Source organism: Panulirus ornatus, chromosome 42 (assembly GCF_036320965.1).
Source record: "Panulirus ornatus isolate Po-2019 chromosome 42, ASM3632096v1, whole genome shotgun sequence".
Taxonomy (NCBI): Eukaryota; Metazoa; Arthropoda; class Malacostraca; order Decapoda; family Palinuridae; genus Panulirus; species Panulirus ornatus.
Genome location: NC_092265.1, coordinates 30,064,341 through 30,082,355, shown reverse-complemented (window position 1 = coordinate 30,082,355; position 18,015 = coordinate 30,064,341). Strand labels below are relative to the sequence as shown.

The following is an 18,015-nucleotide window of genomic DNA, read 5'->3' as shown; positions in this document are numbered from 1 at the left end:
TTTTCGTTAAAGTTTGTTTTCTAGAGGCATAATCTAGAACACTATTTTCCATATGTTTATCATTTTTCTTGTTATAGTTTCATTATCATCATTAGTTTTGTTATTGTTGACTTTCAGATATTTGATGTTATGTTCGTGATTCCCGTGGAAGCGTCTGACATCTTGCTAGAAGACTTTCTGGTCACAATATTTCTGCACTGGGGAGTTGATCGTATTCTTTTATTGCAGGTTTTGTTATTATCTTGCTTTACATTAAGGTCTACTGGAGGTTTTCCCAATGCTGGTTGAACATATGTCCAGCAACAGGAGATGGCGTAAGATACAGTATTGATGAAACTTATCTATCAATATACCTATCTAAATATCGCTCTATCAGTCTATCAATCTAACTATGTATCTGTCTATCTATCTATTTATCTATCTTTAACTGAAAGTCAACAATAATAAAATCATTGATATATGAAGTATAACAATGTCATCTCAATGGCAATTATCTCACCAGAATCTTCTAGAACCTTCCAGAAAACTATGAACTCTGCAGGCAAGGAGGGAGGAATGGTCTCCGGCTATTGATAAAACCATATTATTCCATATATATGTTTATATATACATATTTATGTATATATGTGAATGTATATATAACGTACAGAATAATGTGGCCATCATCAGTATCGAAGAAAACTGAAAAGATGAGGTCCCACCGAGATTCGAACTCGGATTGCTGGATCCAAAGTCCAGAGTGCTAACCCTTACACCATGGGACCTGATAAGAAAAGATGTGATTCCATCTGTTTTACATATAATCAACCAAGAGGCCATTCCTCCCTCCCTGCCTGCAGGGTTCAAGGTTTTCTAGAAGGTTCTCGAAGATTCTGGTAAGATCATTACCTTTGAGAGGTCGTCGTTAGGTGACAGTCAGGTTCACTCTATGGTTGGTGTTTGTAGTTGGTTGTCCGAGGATGTTATACTTGATCAATTTTGTAATTGTTGACTTTCAGGTAGGAAGTACTCATTTACGATGCATCCTTGTACTCACAACAACCTTATGAGTCACTTCAAGATTTATCTTCACTACAACTTTATCTTCACTACACTATTAAGGTTGAAGTCAATGGTCACATTCACTACAATCTCAACACGACTGGTCTTATACCTAACCCATATTATCACTACATCCATGTACATGTATTTCTTGCAGAATAACGCAGATATCAATGATTTCTGTGAAAGTTAACATGTACAGCATTACGTATCTATCGATCTATCTAATACCTGTTTTTTACCTATATATCTATCTACCTATCTATCTATCTATCTATCTTTCTAAATCAGAAAGTTAACAACAATATCATTAATGATACGTATAACTACGTCCTCTCAATGGCAGTTCCAACCCAGAATCTTCGAGAACCTTCTAGAAAACCTTGAACCCTGCAGGCAGGGAGGGAGGAATGGCCTCTGGTTGATTATATGTAAAACATTTAGATGAAATCACATCTTTTCTTATCAGGTCCCATAGTGTAAGGGTTAGCACTCTGGACTCTAAATCCAGCAATCCGAGTTCGAATCTCGGTGGGACCTCATCTTTTCAATTTTCTTAGAAACTGATGATGGAACTGAGCCATATAGTTGACCTTCGATGGACATATATTTCTTACGGCCCACCATTTTATTTAAGTATGAAGATCTCACGGCAGAGAGGAAACGTGTGATATTCAAAATCAAAAGCCGCAATTGCCCTCATGGTAATGGTCGACATGTTTGCAGACAGATGACACAGACATGTGAGAAGTTAGACAAATATGGACGTTCCTGGTTGCTGTATAGCCTAGGTTTATTATCACTTGTAATGAAAGAGAAATGTTGCACATTATTCCACACCTTTTTATTTAGGCTAGGTTAGGCTAGAATGACTAGGGTCCATAACGTAACAGAGCTGGGAAATGCATCATATCGGATCTGTATTTGTGCAAAATGGCGCAAGTTTGTGGAAGTGATTTACGCAATGCCGGAGAGAATCCACCTCCACCAGAAATAATATCTCAGACCATACAATATCTGCTGTTGGACGAGCAGGGGATATTAGACCAATATATTCCTGTAGTTTACTGCTCTTCCCAAACACGCAGCAAGACATTCGTAAAAGCGTTAAACTGAACTTTTCCATCGGTTTTCATATCTTTAATTACTTACACCAGTTCCAACAGATGGAAAAAATCATCTCAAAAATCAGAAATCATTTGCCTATAAAAAGCATTTTGACCGATCGTACCAAATATTCAATTATTTCTGTACCCGACAAAATATTCAGTCACTCCTATATCCGACATTTTTCCTGCTGGCTGGTGCCGTTAAAGTCATATGGTAATTTACCGCAATTAGATTATAGATATATTCATCTATATGGAATGGTTCAGCGTGAAGAAACATATATATTTTCACTAAATCCTCCTCTTCACCACACTCCCATCTTAACCACATAGTTCTAACACAACATCTTGACTACACCATTGTATGACCACATTATCATATCATTGTGTTCTTATCTTCACCACAGCCTCGGCAAAATTGATGTTTTCTTTACACATCAGGGTAGATGGCCATCTTTATGATGACAGAGAACACACATAACATATTAAACCACTTATCTTTAGTCACTTTAATCTAATTTCTGCTGATAAAAACGAATTATAATGACAATCCTTGTGTTCTGTGACGGGACATTGTACGGGTGAAGGAACTGTTGTGAGGCACATGTATTAAACTATTGAGAAATAAACTTAACTGTATTAAAGTATTGACTTCACTATATTAGACTTCTCTATATTAAGCTATGCTAGGATATGATCAGTTCCCAGGTTATATAAGGGCGGGAGCCGGGACCGAGAGCATCATTTGAGCTGTGACCTCTGTCGAGTGAACATCTCTGCTCCGCCTTGCAAGCTCCCTCAACCTTTCTTCGAACACTTCAATATAATAATGTTCACCAAGGAGGTAGGACGATCATCCTTTGTCCAGGAGATGGAATTTGAATATGTCCATGTATTTGACATGGGCTATGGCTGTGTGGACATGGAAGTGGAATACCCAGACGTGGAAGTGATGGATGGAGTGGACTTTGGCTGTGTGGATATGGAGGTGGAATACCCAGAGGCTGAAGAGATGGATGGAGTGGAATTGGTGGAATACCCGGACGTGGAAGTCATGGATGCAGTGGAATTTGGCAGTGTGGATATGGAGGTGGAATACCCAGAAGTGGAATTGGAGGAAATGGAATATGGGTGAAGCTGGTATGAACGCCATATGGATTTGGTGAAGGTTGACCTCGTAATGTGTTGACGTAAAATAGGTCAACCACTGTGACCATGTGGCGGGGAGGGCCACATCCACCAACCACGAAGCGAGCCCCACCACGGAGAAGTATCCTGGCTACATCCACGTACGAGAAGCACCGCGGGATTGCCGTCATCCAGTACCCCTGCTATGCCTCCTACAAGAAGGCACTTCTTGCCAACGTGACACCACTTTCCGTCAACGGTCGCTGTGCAAAAGTGAAACCTCACCGTCCCACTGATGCTGACCAAGTGACCTCGCCCACTCAAGTGGCACTGCAGCCCACACGCCCTACCAGACCCACCATCCATGAGGAAATGCAGCCCACCCCACTTGTCAGGCTCACCATTCAAGACCGACTTGGTCCCCCAACACATGTCAGACCCAGCGTTCTAGACCGACTGGGACCAATAACACATGACATGTCTTACGTTACAGACCGACTGCACTCTGCACCACGTACGGGCGTTAAAAGGCGTGTCGAGATGACACACGCTCCCCGTGCCAAAAGATTCAGTTTGTGAGGAACCTGAGTTCTTTCTTCCTGCTGGTGCTGCAGGAGAACACGGCCCTAGAGTGGACACTGGAGGTGTGTTTGTGTTTGTGTTTGGGTTATCACTGAGGAACCAACACCAAGACAACTTTAGTTTCGCCCCGCCAAGGATTACGTTAATCTAGCGGAAATCTGGCTTTCTCCCAGTAGTGGATGGCACATAATAGCTACATAGGGACGATGAAAAACAAAGAAAGAAAAAAAATGGGAACATCATACCGCCCCAAAAAAATACATAAATTTACAGGGATAATTTCCTTCGTCTTCAAAGAAAAAATGAAACTCTTCCGACGCTACCGTGCCTTCCATAAAGCAACCCTCAAAGAAATCACTTTCTACACAATGCGCAAGGATTCGGTTAGCCAATCTTCATATGGCTGGGGATATTCTTCCCTCTAATTGATTCATTTTTCAAGATTAAGGAAAGTTATAATAAAATTATTGTACTGAGTTTCTCCGTTGGCGTCAGGGTAAACACCCATCCCCCCCGAAGCTTGGTTACCTTTCCGTGGTGGGGGGGACTTCATGGATTGGGCAGTAGCAACCATCGTTGGTTGCTTCTGTTCAATCCATGAACGAAAAACCAAGCATCTTGAGCGTAATTGTCGTATGAATTCACTTGGTGTCAAAACTGACGCGAAAGCGGTTGTCTCAATTTTGTCAGAAATGTTTGTGCGTTTCGGCCTGATGGCGGGAGTCGGTTTGGCGCTGTGGTCATGAGAGAATACGAGGAAGATTGGCAACCGTCCCAGAAGTAGCTACAGTGAGGCCCAGCAGCTGTCCCTAATACTGTGGAAGGCACTCATGTAAGGTGTGCAGTGAGACGCAGCAGTAACAAGGGAAACGGACAACCAAAACAGCAACCTTGATCATCAGGAGGCTATCCAATGCTCAGAGTAGATAAGGACGATTATTGTATGGCTTCGGTCAGAGGATGAATATCTTAGTATACAAGCTAGGCTTTTAAAGTGTCTCAATTCTATGGAGTATAAACAAAAATCTATGAAATTATTTCTTATATTATAGTAACCTGTAATGAGGTTAGTGATTTTGTATATTTTATGCAACCTACTTTAACAAAGTTGACCAGGGAATTGGCCAGATATATATATATATATATATATATATATATATATATATATATATATATATATATATATATATATATATATATATATATATATCGTCTTGGTGTATGGGAAGGCCATATGGGAGACGGAGAGAGAGGCAGGAGCAGGAGAGAAATGATCAAACCTTCCCGCTTGTTCATAGTTGCTGCCTGAAATTTGTCTTCTGATAGTTCTACAGTTTTTGTTTGTTTGTTATACTAATTATTAACATAAGAAAATTGTAATATAATGATTAAAGAAAATTATAGTAATTATAATTTAGAATTGTTATAGGTCAAGATTTGTACGTGAAGCGGAAGACCAAAATATGGTACGGGTCAGCCATTCGTGAGTGTAAGCGACAGCTATTGATAGTTACTGGCTTTAATTTATGATCATTTATGATATCTATTTTTTACTTTTGTGTTAGCTGTTTTAAGTATTTGTTTTGTTTGCAGACTAAAACTTTTCTTATATGTTATTGTTTCTTGGGAAATTCTAGTTAATCGAAACGTTCATAAAGAATTATTTTTGGTCAGTTTGTTTTGTTTGAACAGACATGCATGGTGGTAAGGGACAGAATAAAAGTTACAGGTTTGTTTATATTTGTTATTATTGATTAGTACTTTTCTTTTCATTTCTAACATTAGCTGTTTAAAGTGTTTGTGTTGTATTTAGACAAAGTTCTTTTTCAAATCTTATTGATTACCACATGAAAGCTAGGCTCTATAAGTGTCAAGTAAACAATATGTGTTATTTTGAGTTAAGTCAAGGTGCTATTTACCACTGGCGTTTAGATATTTGGGACCCTTGGGGATAGATTTGCCAAGATTATCACGGCCAAATTGACTGGATGGCAACCTAGGAGCTAGGCAGAATTGGATATCATAAAAACCCTAAACTGTCGGTGGTTCCTGGGGCCTACCCTCCATCCTCTTGTAACTACGCTGCTGATTAGCATTTTATTCTTTATATTTTTCAGAGGAACAAGACACTTCTGCATCTCTGTAAAGTTAAGGACTCATTGAAATTAATTCTTCAGATATTATCTGCAGTAAAAGGTAAAGTTGACAAGTTACTTTGCTCTTCTTCATAATGGGTCTCCCCTGATATTTTCAATTAATGTTTAGCCTACCTAAGTTTTCCAGTCGTACTTATATATTTGTGTGTAGTTTCCAAACTGTAATTTGAAAGGAATGATCTTATATATATGTGTGTTGTTTCCAAACTGTAATTTGAAAGGAATGGCCTCTCTGAGCCCCAAGATGACCCTGTTTAAGAGAATACTCTTATTGTGAAGTAACATTGTCGTACAAGATGTAAAACAATTCCAAAGCTTTTCTCTTTTCCTCATGTTGCCACGTTGTTTAAAGTATTTAGTTGAGCTAGTTTGTTTCTCCTTGAAACTGCATGAAATATTTATTTTGGTGTGACTTTCATTATTTCGTTATTATGTGGGTAAGAAAGTGAATTGTTTACAAATTTTATCAACAGTAGATCATGATCAGAATCCATAATTTCACTTTGCATGCGTTCTTATAATCCTTTAAGTTTGAAAAACATTTTGCATTACTTGTATCAGTGACCAATAGATTGCATTACTCATCCTGAAATTTATGCCCTTGATTAAATGAATTTCATTGAGCTGCGAGTAGTACAGATTAACATAAACACACTGAAATATCCTTATCATTGATGTCCAAATGCAACAGATTTGTTTGGTTAAGTCATCAGTATCAAGAAATAATTAATGTTATGACGGTTTATACCTTTTCTAAATCAAGCAAAACTTATGACCTTACTCATAGGTCACTGATCGTTAAAATCAACACATAAAAATCTATCTTTCCTCGATAATTATCTTACTTATTTTGCTTGATTGACAATGAAGCACCAGCGTTGACCCCACCCAAGACCTATGAACCTCCTCCAATCCTTCTCTGTAAGGTTGAGTTGATAGGAAGAAAATCAGGTCTTCTTCGTCTGTGGTACTCAATGAAGATCAGGCGGCCTTTGTAGATTTATTACAACAAAACGTGTACGTCCATCTGTAGTACTCTGGGCTATAGTCTTATGACACACTACGACACACTCTAGTGAACAGTGTGACGATGCTGGCCAGTGTGTCTCCTCAGGTCACACTGGCAGGGGTTATATGGGAGTCCGTCAACACCCATTCAACTACGAGTTCAAACAACAGATCAGATCTTACGTGTTCAAACAACAGATCAGCTCTTACGTGTTCAAACATCCTGATTAACAGTAGCCCGTGGGAACAGTGAGCCCGTGGCAACATGCATCTATGTAACTCACAGTAAAATGATAATAACAAATAGCTAATGAAAAATTAATGGTAGTGTGCGTGAGTCCTACACCGTCACTGTATTCATCAGTCACTATACATTACTGGTTGTCTGGTACAACATACAGGTGGCTCCCTCTCTGTAGACGTCAGTCATCATACATTACCGGTTGTCTGGTACAACATACAGGTGGCTCCGTCACTGTAGACGTCAGTCACCATACATTACTGGTTGTCTGGTACAACATACAGGTGGCTCCGTCACTGTAGACGTCAGTCATCACACATTACCGGTTGTCTGGTACAACATACAGGTGGCTCCGTCACTGTAAACACTGTAGAATCTTTAGGTTTAACCATAAACCTTAACTAAAGCAATATGGCAACATGAACAAATTTTACGACTGAAATATCAGAGACGATCGAAATTAAGAGTGAATGAGAGCGATATAAACACACAGTTTAAAAGGACAAAGTATGAATGGCAGCCAGGGAATAAGAGGCCGCCCAGCTAAATTTAAAAGTTCGCGTTCAGTGGCAGAGCTAAATTAATTGTACAGACTTCCATTGCTCCGGTGGAATTTAAAGGCCATGTGTACCTCTACAGTCAGAATTTAAAGGTTCATCTTAAAGTGCAGAATTCCAAAAATATCGTTAAAATAATTCACTTTAAAATTCTTTAGTTATGTGAAGCATTTCATACAACAGCTGCAATATGACGGTGTGTAAAAGTTCACTGTTGCATGGTAGTATTAAAGTGTTTAATTGACGAGGTTAATTAACCTAACCTAACCTAACCTAACCTAATGACGTATCTAAAAGGACTTTGTTGACATAATGCAGCTGGAAGATTTACGTTCAAATGATAATGTTTACATGTTCGTTAATGAATGAGGGAGTTAAATGGATAAATTTTAAGTTCGCGTTTCATGGAGTCGTTTTGACACAATTTGTTAAAATGTCAGAGTTTAAATGATCATATGTACCAGGTTGGCCAGATGGCGGGAGTGTGTAGACACAACCATAATCATCCGATGATTGCATTTAGAAACTGACAGATGTAATATAGCAAGAAATATGAACAAAACAGTGAGTTGGTGATATGTTTCATATATTTGTAATACAACTCTGAAGATAGTTCGTAGATCCTTAAGGGGAATGAATGGTGGATAAATGGTGAGAAAATGTGCAAAAACGGGGCTAAGTATTTCAGTCCAAACTAGAATTCTTTTGTTCAGTTCTTCGACATTGATCTCAGGACATTTCAATGGCTGAGATTTACATGATACAGAAAATCTTCAAACAAGGACGATAGACAGATAGATAGATGGTTGAATAAATAGGTAAACTTGGTAGATGCAGGTGCAATCGGAGTCGCCTATGATTTCGTTCACAGCGAATGAGATGATAGATAGGCGAGGCTATAACCATCGTCTATGATTATTGTAAATGACTAATAATGATTAATCTTTATTGTTTTTGTGCGACTGCTGTTAGCCTTTGAAGGTTAATGTTCCCTCAAAGTTGCCCGGACCCTACCACTAGGAGGTCAGCAGTTCGACTTAGGGTCCATTTGTGCCATGTTTATGGCAACCAACAGAATGGATGTATCTTTTTTATTTTTTTTTCATCCCAGTAGATGGGACTGATAAATGTTAGGAACTTTTCCTAACGATTTGATCCTTTATGGTAACCGCTTCATTCGTACAATAGTTTGCCAATAATTTGCAACTGAATGAAAACTTTTGCCATAGGAAGTGTCTTCTGAGGACCGGGTATAACAGGGTCGACTGCTGGAGGAGGAGCAGCTTCTCCAATCTCAGGGACGGGAACTTAAGGTTCAAGGAATTTCAGGGATGAATGTTGGTGGTGTGGACTTTAATCTTCAACACGGCCGCTTCAGCTTTAGGGTCGGCTGCTGCTGCAGGTGCTGCAGATCCTCCAGTCTCAGCGACGGACACATCAGGGACTTCATCGACGACCAGTACGAGTACGTCGGGATCCACCAAGCCTGATTCATCCCCATAGAAGTAGGGGATCAAGGTCACCAATTCAGTGGTAGGCATCACTTTGCCCCGTTGTTTGGTGGGAGCCAAAGAAACATTGATGGGGATGGCGGCTGCTCCTGTGTCAACTACACCAGTTTCCTCGCTGGGTCCGCCTTTGCACAGGTCATCATCACCTTGATGCCGAGTCTGGATCTTCACCACTACTCTCTCGTGCACGGGTTCGATATCCAGACGTGATCTCTTCCTGGAAGGCCTTTGGCATTCTGGAAAGCACCGCTTTCCTCGCTGTGCCAGGCCCTCACTGCCGGACAACCAGGCAATTCTGGTGTAGGCGTACTCCTGATGGCGGCCGTTGCGTCCTCCAAGTCTGCGATCTGCCTTGATGCCCCACCGTCCCAGTGTTCTCCCGACGTTCAGGACGGCAGCTTTCTCGTACCCGAACCCTTCGCAGAATTCACAGTATCGCAAATATAGCTCAGTTCGGCTTATACAATCTTTAACAGCCCCGGTTTGCTGGATGTGAGCCTCGAAAAATTCAAGGAAGGATTCCTTGCCAGGGTACCGATGGGCAGCGCGGACGTGAGTCATTTCTGCGATCTGGTGAGATGAGTGATTTACTTGACGAAGTAAACTTTCATAGACCAGCACTTGCAAAAATATAGTGAAGCCACACAAAAATATAGTTGACTATCGTTTCCTCTTGATTTGATATCCTAGATGATAGATTAACATAGTGAAGTTGAAGAACTAGTGTAGTGAAGATGAAACACCAACATAGTGAAGATGGCAGGTTACGGTAGAGGGGGTACACTGGGCAGAATTGCCTCTAGTGGAGAGTGTAATGTAGCTTGTAGTGAAAATATAATGGTGTGTGTGTGTGTGTGGGTGTGTGTGTTTGTGTGTCTGTGTCTGTGTGTGTGTATGTCTGTGTGTGTGTGTGTGTGTGTGTGTGTGTGTGTGTGTGTGTGTGTGTGTGTTTACGTAATGATACAAACACTATATAAGAAAAGCAGGAAAGCAGGAGTAATCTCGCGTGAGCAATGGCTGCTTAATTGTGCGCGTTGTCAACAGCTGGTGGTACTAATTACCCTTGTGCTGTTTAGCTGTCTGTTTGTTGACGAAAACTTTACAGCGAGTTTTCAGTTTGAAAAAAGAATAAAGAAAATAATCCAAAACTTGTTTTTCATGTTTTTCCCAAGGGTAAAGTATTGTGTGGACGACTTGAGACAACTATGAGCAATAACATATAAAGGTAACATTAAACTCAATGTTAGGGACCAAATCAACTGGACGGATTCATCAACAATCATGCCATATCAATCAGGATATATTTCATTCTTTAACATTAAAGCAACATATTTACATACATATCCTGTAATTGGTCCACGTAAGCCTAATGATCCTGATGAAGTGATTATGCAGATAAGAGATGATGGGAAATACTCTAACAATAATGAACTTGAAAACAAAGTTAACTAGCATAAGTGACTCGTCAATAAGTAAGCTCAAGAATATCTTTTACTTTAATTACAAAACTGTAGGTATTGGGGAAATATGGTATGTACTTCTTGATATCTAAAAAATTCGCCTTTGTCTTTGTTGAGTTTGTAGAAAAATGTGGTTGTTTGTTATCTACTTGTCTTAGATTTATCCTATCCTACGTTTATATTTATGAATGTCTTACGAATTCCATCACAGCAATACCCCTTACCTTTCTTTGTCCTGTGGAAATGTGTGTAAAATGTGATGTGTGGGAGTAGTTTTCCTCCTCTTACATATCACACATAGATAACATCTTTTTCTGCTCATAATCATATATCTGATTAATCTCATGTGAGTTCTACGTGCCGAATCATAGACACCATTATCTCTCACCGTCATGTTCACTACAGAGAGAGACACCATTATCTCTCACCATCATGTTCACTGCAGAAAGAGACACCATTATCTCTCACCATTATGTTCACTACAGAGGGAGACACCATTATCTCTCACCATCATGTTCACTACAGAGGGAGACACCATTATCTCTCAATATCATGTTCACTACATAGGGAGACACCATTATCTCTCACCATCATTAAGTTCTGGCCTGCAAGTAACAGAGATCTGCTACTCAGGACCACCTGGCCATTGTTTGTTTGTGCCAACATTTCCATCTATCGATCGCCAATATAACCAGTCTGTTCCATTTATCGATCACTATAACCAATCTGTCCCATCTGTTTATTTTCATTATACACTGTCTGTCCCCATCTATCGATCTTCACTATACCCTGTCTGCCACCATCTATCGATCTTCACTATACCCTGTCTGTCCCATCTATCGATCTTCACGATACCTTGTCTGTCCTATCTATCGATCTTCACTATACCCAGCCTGTCCCATCTATGGATCTTCTCTATACCCTGTCTGTCCCGTCTATCGATCTTCACTATACCCTGTCTGTCCCATCAATCAATTCATTATAATGTTTGTCCCATCTACACATCTTCACTATGCCCTCTGTCCCATCTATCGATCTTCACTATACCCAGCCTGTCCCATCTATCAATCTTCACTATACCCTGTCTGTCCCATCAATCAATTCATTATAATGTGTGTCCCGTCTACACATCTTCACTATAACCTCTATCCCATCTATGGATCTTCACTATACCCAGCACCCAGCCTGTCCCATCTATGGATCTTCACTATACCCTGTCTGTCCCATCAATCAATTCATTATAATGTGTGTCCCATCTGCACATCTTCACTATACCATCTGTCCCACCTATGGATCTTCACTATACCTAGCCTGTCCCATCTATCAATCTTCACTATACCCTGTCTGTCCCATCTATGGATCTTCACTATATCCAGTCTGTCCCATTCACATGTACCCCTGGTCACCATGTAACAACCATTAACCCACCTACAATATTTTAGATGGTCTCTGCATTCAAAATCGCCGAAATCGACATGCTTTTGTTTGTATAAAGTCGACTATGCTTTTATTTCTATGTGGGATATTAGAGCATGGGGGTACCTTACTATATTTTTCCATATCAATATAGACTCACTATATTCATGGACATACAAGGATAACCGAGGTTACTTCGTAAAGTGCACAACGTAATCTTAGTATCTTCAACATGGAAGATTTTGCAAAAAGCTCAGTTGTGGAGGTGGTCGAGCAGCAGCAGGTGCTCTGGGTCGCCCTCCTTGACCAGGCCTACCTGCCTTTCCACGATGAGGATGATTTGCTGGACCGTCCACCACACGAGACCCGACTCCCACATATAGATGAGTTGGGCTGCGATGATGACGACATACATGTCATCGTGCCCACCAACGAGCAGTTGCAAGGGGTTCTCAAAACCGTCCTGCAGAGGTATACCATCAGGGTCGTCAACGTTCCATACAAAATCTCAAGGACGAACGTCTGGGAATTCTTCAAGCAGTTCGGCGACACCGTTCGCTTCGACATGCAGTCCTACACGACCTACGAGAACCACCGCGGGACTGCCGTCATCCAGTACTCCTGCTATGCCTCTTACAAGAAGGCACTTCTTGCCGACGTGACACCACTCTCCGTCAACGGTCGCTATGCAAAAGTGAAACCTCACCGTCCCACTGATGCTGACCAAGTGACCTCGCCCACTCAAGTGGCACTGCAGCCCACACTCCCTACCAGACCCACCATCCATGAGGAAATGCAGCCCACCACACTTGTCAGGCCCACCTTCAGGGAGACATGGCAGGTCTCAAGACCTGTCAGGCCCACCATTCAAGACCGACTTGGTCCCCCAATACACGTCAGGCCCACCATTCAAGACCGACTTGGTCCCCCAACACATGTCAGGCCCAGCGTTCTAGACCGACTGGGACCAATAACACATGACATGTCCTACGTTACAGACCGACTGCACTCCGCACTTCGTACGGGCGTTAAAAGGCGTGTCGAGATGACTCACGCTCCCCGTGCCAAAAGATTCAGCTGGTGAGGAACCTGAGTTGTTTCTTCCTGTTGGTGCTGCAGGAGAAAACGGCCCTAGAGTGGACACTGGAGGTGTGTTTGTGTTTGGGTTATCACTAAGGAACCAACACCAAGACAACTTTAGTTTCGCCTCGCCAAGGATAACGTTAATCTGGCTGAAGTCTGGCTTTCTCCCAGAAGTGGATGACACATAATATCTACGTAGGGACGTTGAAAAACAAAGAAAGAAAAAATATGGGAACATTATCCCGCCCACCCCCCCAAAAAAAAAAATACATAAATTAATGGGGATAATTTCCTTCGTCTTCAAAGAAAAAATGAAACTCTTCCGACGCTACCGTGCCTTCCATAAAGCAACCCTCAAAGAAAGCACTTTGCGCAAGGACTCGGTTATCCAATCTTCATATGACTGGGGCTATTCATCCCTCTCATTGATTCATTTTTCAAGATTAAGGAAAGTTATAATAAAAATATTGTACTGAGTTTCTCCGTTGGCGTCAGGGTAAACACCCATCCCCCCCGAAGCTTGGTTACCTTTCCGTGGTGGGGGGGACTTCATGGATTGGGCAGTAGCAACCATCGTTGGTTGCTTCTGTTCAATCCATGAACGAAAAACCAAGCATCTTGAACGTAATTGTCGTATAAATTCACTTGATGTCAAAACTGACGCGAAAGCGGTTGTCTCAATTTTGTCAGAAATGTTTGTGCGTTTCGGCCTGATGGCGGGAGTCGGTTTGGCGCTGTGGTCATGAGGGAATACGAGGAAGATTGGCAACCGTCCCAGAAGTAGCTACAGTGAGGCCCAGCAGCTGTCCCTAATACTGTGGAAGGCACTCATGTAAGGTGTGCAGTGAGGCGCAGCAGTAACAAGGGAAACGGACGACCAAAACAGCAATCTTGATCATCAGGAGGCTATCCAATGCTCAGAATAGATAAGGACGATTATTGTATGGCTTCGCTCAGAGGATGAAAATCTTAGCCGTGAAAATCAACAAGTAAAATAACTAGTAGTTAGAGGTAGTGAAGTGGAATTACCGTATTTCTGTGGTCTTAATAGTAAAACGAAACTTTTCGTTTTCTCCATCAATCTAGAGGTGTAGACCACCATCTTTAAGGTTGTAAGGTAATGGTAACTACAAGGTTATGACCTCAGCAAGTTTGTGATGGAAAGTGCAGGAAATGTAGTAATGTATATAATATAAATTATATAGTTGTATAATAAATGTGTCTTAAAATCTAGTCTTCTCTTTGCCCGTTCATTAATTCAAATACAGGTAAGTTTTCTTTCTAACGAGGTGGGATAAGCTACGTCCACTCGGCTTATGAATGTGGTGACTTTCCCTTCATTACCACAATGGTGTGCTGAACTGAAGATGTAGAAATCCGTAGACGAATCTAAGATAGGAAATCAATCTACATCAAAAATTGAACGCATGCATCTTTAGATGGACATAAAACAAATGGACGGAGGAGCACACTGGAGCAAATCAATTTCATTATTACCACTTAAAGTAGGCCTTTCAAGTAGTTGTGGCTTTAAAGCAAACTTTTTCTAACCAAGGTTTAGTTAGCACCTAAATTAATCCCCACGACCTTACCTTAAGAAATATTTTCAGAAGGTACTGTCTGAACATATTTCTAAGGTAAGGTCATTTAGGTTTGGTTTAGATGCTACCCTAACCCAGGCTAGAAAAAGTTTCCTTTGCTTCAGAGCCCCAACTACGTAGATGGTCTACTGTTGATATTAAACAGTAATAGAAAAGTGAAAAAACTGAGATGAAATGAATAAAAAAGATAGAATGGGTCAGTTGAAAGTTGAAGTATTTGCTAGATACAATTTTTGGCAGATCCAAATGCATCCTAAAGTCAGTCACTTAAATCACAATGCTGAATATTGTTTTAATTTTTGGAACTAGTTACAGGAAGTAAAAATGTCAAGCTTAAAGGGATGCCATTATAATAGCTTCATATACCTGTATAGGATCTCTTAAACTTCTTTTCCCTAAAGCTGAATGGATTTAAGTAGTTTAATCTGCTCTCTGAATTTGTTTCTCAGTCCAGTAATCATCTTTGGAGATTACCTCAGTAATTTCTCCATTCAATGTCTTCCTTTTCTTATTAGTTGACGACCAAAGCAGTACAATATCCAAGCTGGGATGACTATGTTTTGGGAAGGCGAGAGGTCAGGTTATGCAAGAATGTTAGAAATGGCTTCCATCAGTTTCTACCCTATCTACTCTAAATATTTTGGGTTATTAGAACTTAGAGATTTATGAGTAGATAATACAATATAGTTATCTTGGCAAGATATCCAACATGAGATTATATTCATAATAACAATATAGTCACAAGGCCAATATATAGTCACCGGAATATTATATCTATAATGATAATGTATCACTTATGACAAAATATGCATGATTAAAAAAATGACAATATAGCACCTATAAAAAATATCACATTGCTAATATAGCCAAGGTGACGATATATACACGATAGTACTGTAACGAAAATAAGAAGATAGTCAAAATGACAACATGTTCATAATGACAATACTGCTACTATGTATATATATTCTCCATGACACTATAGCTACACTGACAGTAAAGCTATCTTCACAAAAGCGTAAAATTGAAAATACAGCAAACGACAATATAGCCACCATGACAATACAGCCATCTTGACAATAAAGTCACGATATAAATCAATCGCCAGCACATTAGAAACGCGTTGAGAGTAATTTACAGACTTTATAGATATCATGAAAATATTGCCACCATGTCAATATATTTGCTATGACAATTTAGCCATTATGATAATACAATCACGTCGACAATGTATTCACTATGACAATAAAGCTACCATTATCATATAACTGATATGACAATACAAAGGAAAAATATAGAAACATTCAACTTATATTCACAAAGGCAATATAACCACCTGACAATATAGATAGTGTAAATAAATAGTCGTTTTCGGATCATAGGAAACATATAGACTCCAGGACAATATAGTCTCTGTGAAAAAACAGTGACTCAGACAGGATTTATCATTATAATATAGTCATAACTTTATAGCTGTCATGTAATTGTAGTCAACATGACAAAATTATCACAATGAAATAAAACGGTATTACAATATAGTTACCATAACCATACACCAATCATGATTACATAATCAGCAGGTTGACATAAACAATATCACAGTGTAAAAACCATGACAATATAAGGATGTGATGATATGATATCTATTCAATTACACTTACAATACCATACATGCCGCCATGAAAATATTATCATCATGATCATATAATGACAATAATATTGTAACTAATAACAAAATATATCCCCAACGACAAAATTAACCATAGCAATATAGCCATCAAGTTGATATAGCGACCAAGATAATGTAGCCAGGACGGCATTATATTGAAAATAACCATACAGCCACCATGCCAATGTCTTCCCCATAACAATGTAGCCACCATGAAAATATAGTAACCTTGACTATATACCTACCATGATAAAATATTTGAATTGAAAAATATCCACAACAAGAGTTTAGCTGCTAAAACACGATATCACCTTTCCAATATCGCCAAAATGTTATTATTACCATCATGACAATATACCGCCAGAAAAGAAATATATATACCCACTACTTGACAATATAGCTATTCTGACAATACTGCCAACATGAAAAGACAGTCACCTCCTTGTTATATAACAAAAATGACAAATTGCCATCATGGCAATATAGTGACCTAACAATACAGACATCATGGTAATATAGTTACCATAACAATGTGATCTTAATGACAATATAGACGACATCACTATATAGTCACGATGACAATACAACCACCATGACAATACAGATAACATGACAGTACCGTCTCTAAGACATTATTGCCATCAATTCAACAAATTAAAGGACAATATAGATATTATGGCAACACAGTCACCATGACAATATACTCAGAAATGTAATATAATCGCCATAATAAAATCATCCTATCATGAAAATGTAGCCACCTTACCATTTTGGTTTCCATTGCAATGTAGCCACAGTAATAAAAGATTTACCAAGACAGTACTGAAACCATAACAATATAGCATATCATAGCAATGTAGTCACCTGATAATTTAATCAAAATGACAATTTCTCCTCTATAATGGCATATCCTGAAGGGCAATATCAACACCATTAAAAAAGCTTCTATGAAAATACAGTCACTATGACATTATAAATATCGGGATAAAAAAGTCACCATGACAATATAGTTATCATGGCAATATAGCCACTATGACATTATAGTCATAATGACAATATAGTCGCTGTGACAATATTGTCACCATGATAATATGATTATCATGATGATATATCGATTATGACAAATTATGCAAGAGTTAAATAATGACAATATATCACCTATATAAAAAGATCATCTTGCCAATATAGCTAAGGTGACGATATATATACATCATAGCAATATAACTGATATGAAAAGATAGCCAAAATGACGGTATGTTCATAATGACAATACTGCCACTATGAAAATATGTTCCCCATGACACTATAGCTACACTGACAATAAAGCCATATTCACATAAGAGTAACATTGAAAATACAGCAACATTGTCATGGTGACAATATTGGCATGGTGGCTGTATTGTTATTTTCAATATAATGCCATCCTAACTACATTATCTTGTTCGCTATATTT

At 39.4% G+C, this 18,015-nt stretch overlaps 1 non-coding gene across 1 annotated transcript; it reads right to left on the bottom strand.

Moving 5' to 3' along the window:
- Nucleotides 1-692: 692 nt before the first annotated feature.
- On the bottom strand, nucleotides 693-764 carry TRNAQ-UUG (transfer RNA glutamine (anticodon UUG)). Its single transcript has one exon. It is a non-coding gene; the product is annotated as a tRNA-Gln (tRNA).
- Nucleotides 765-18,015: the final 17,251 nt, after the last annotated feature.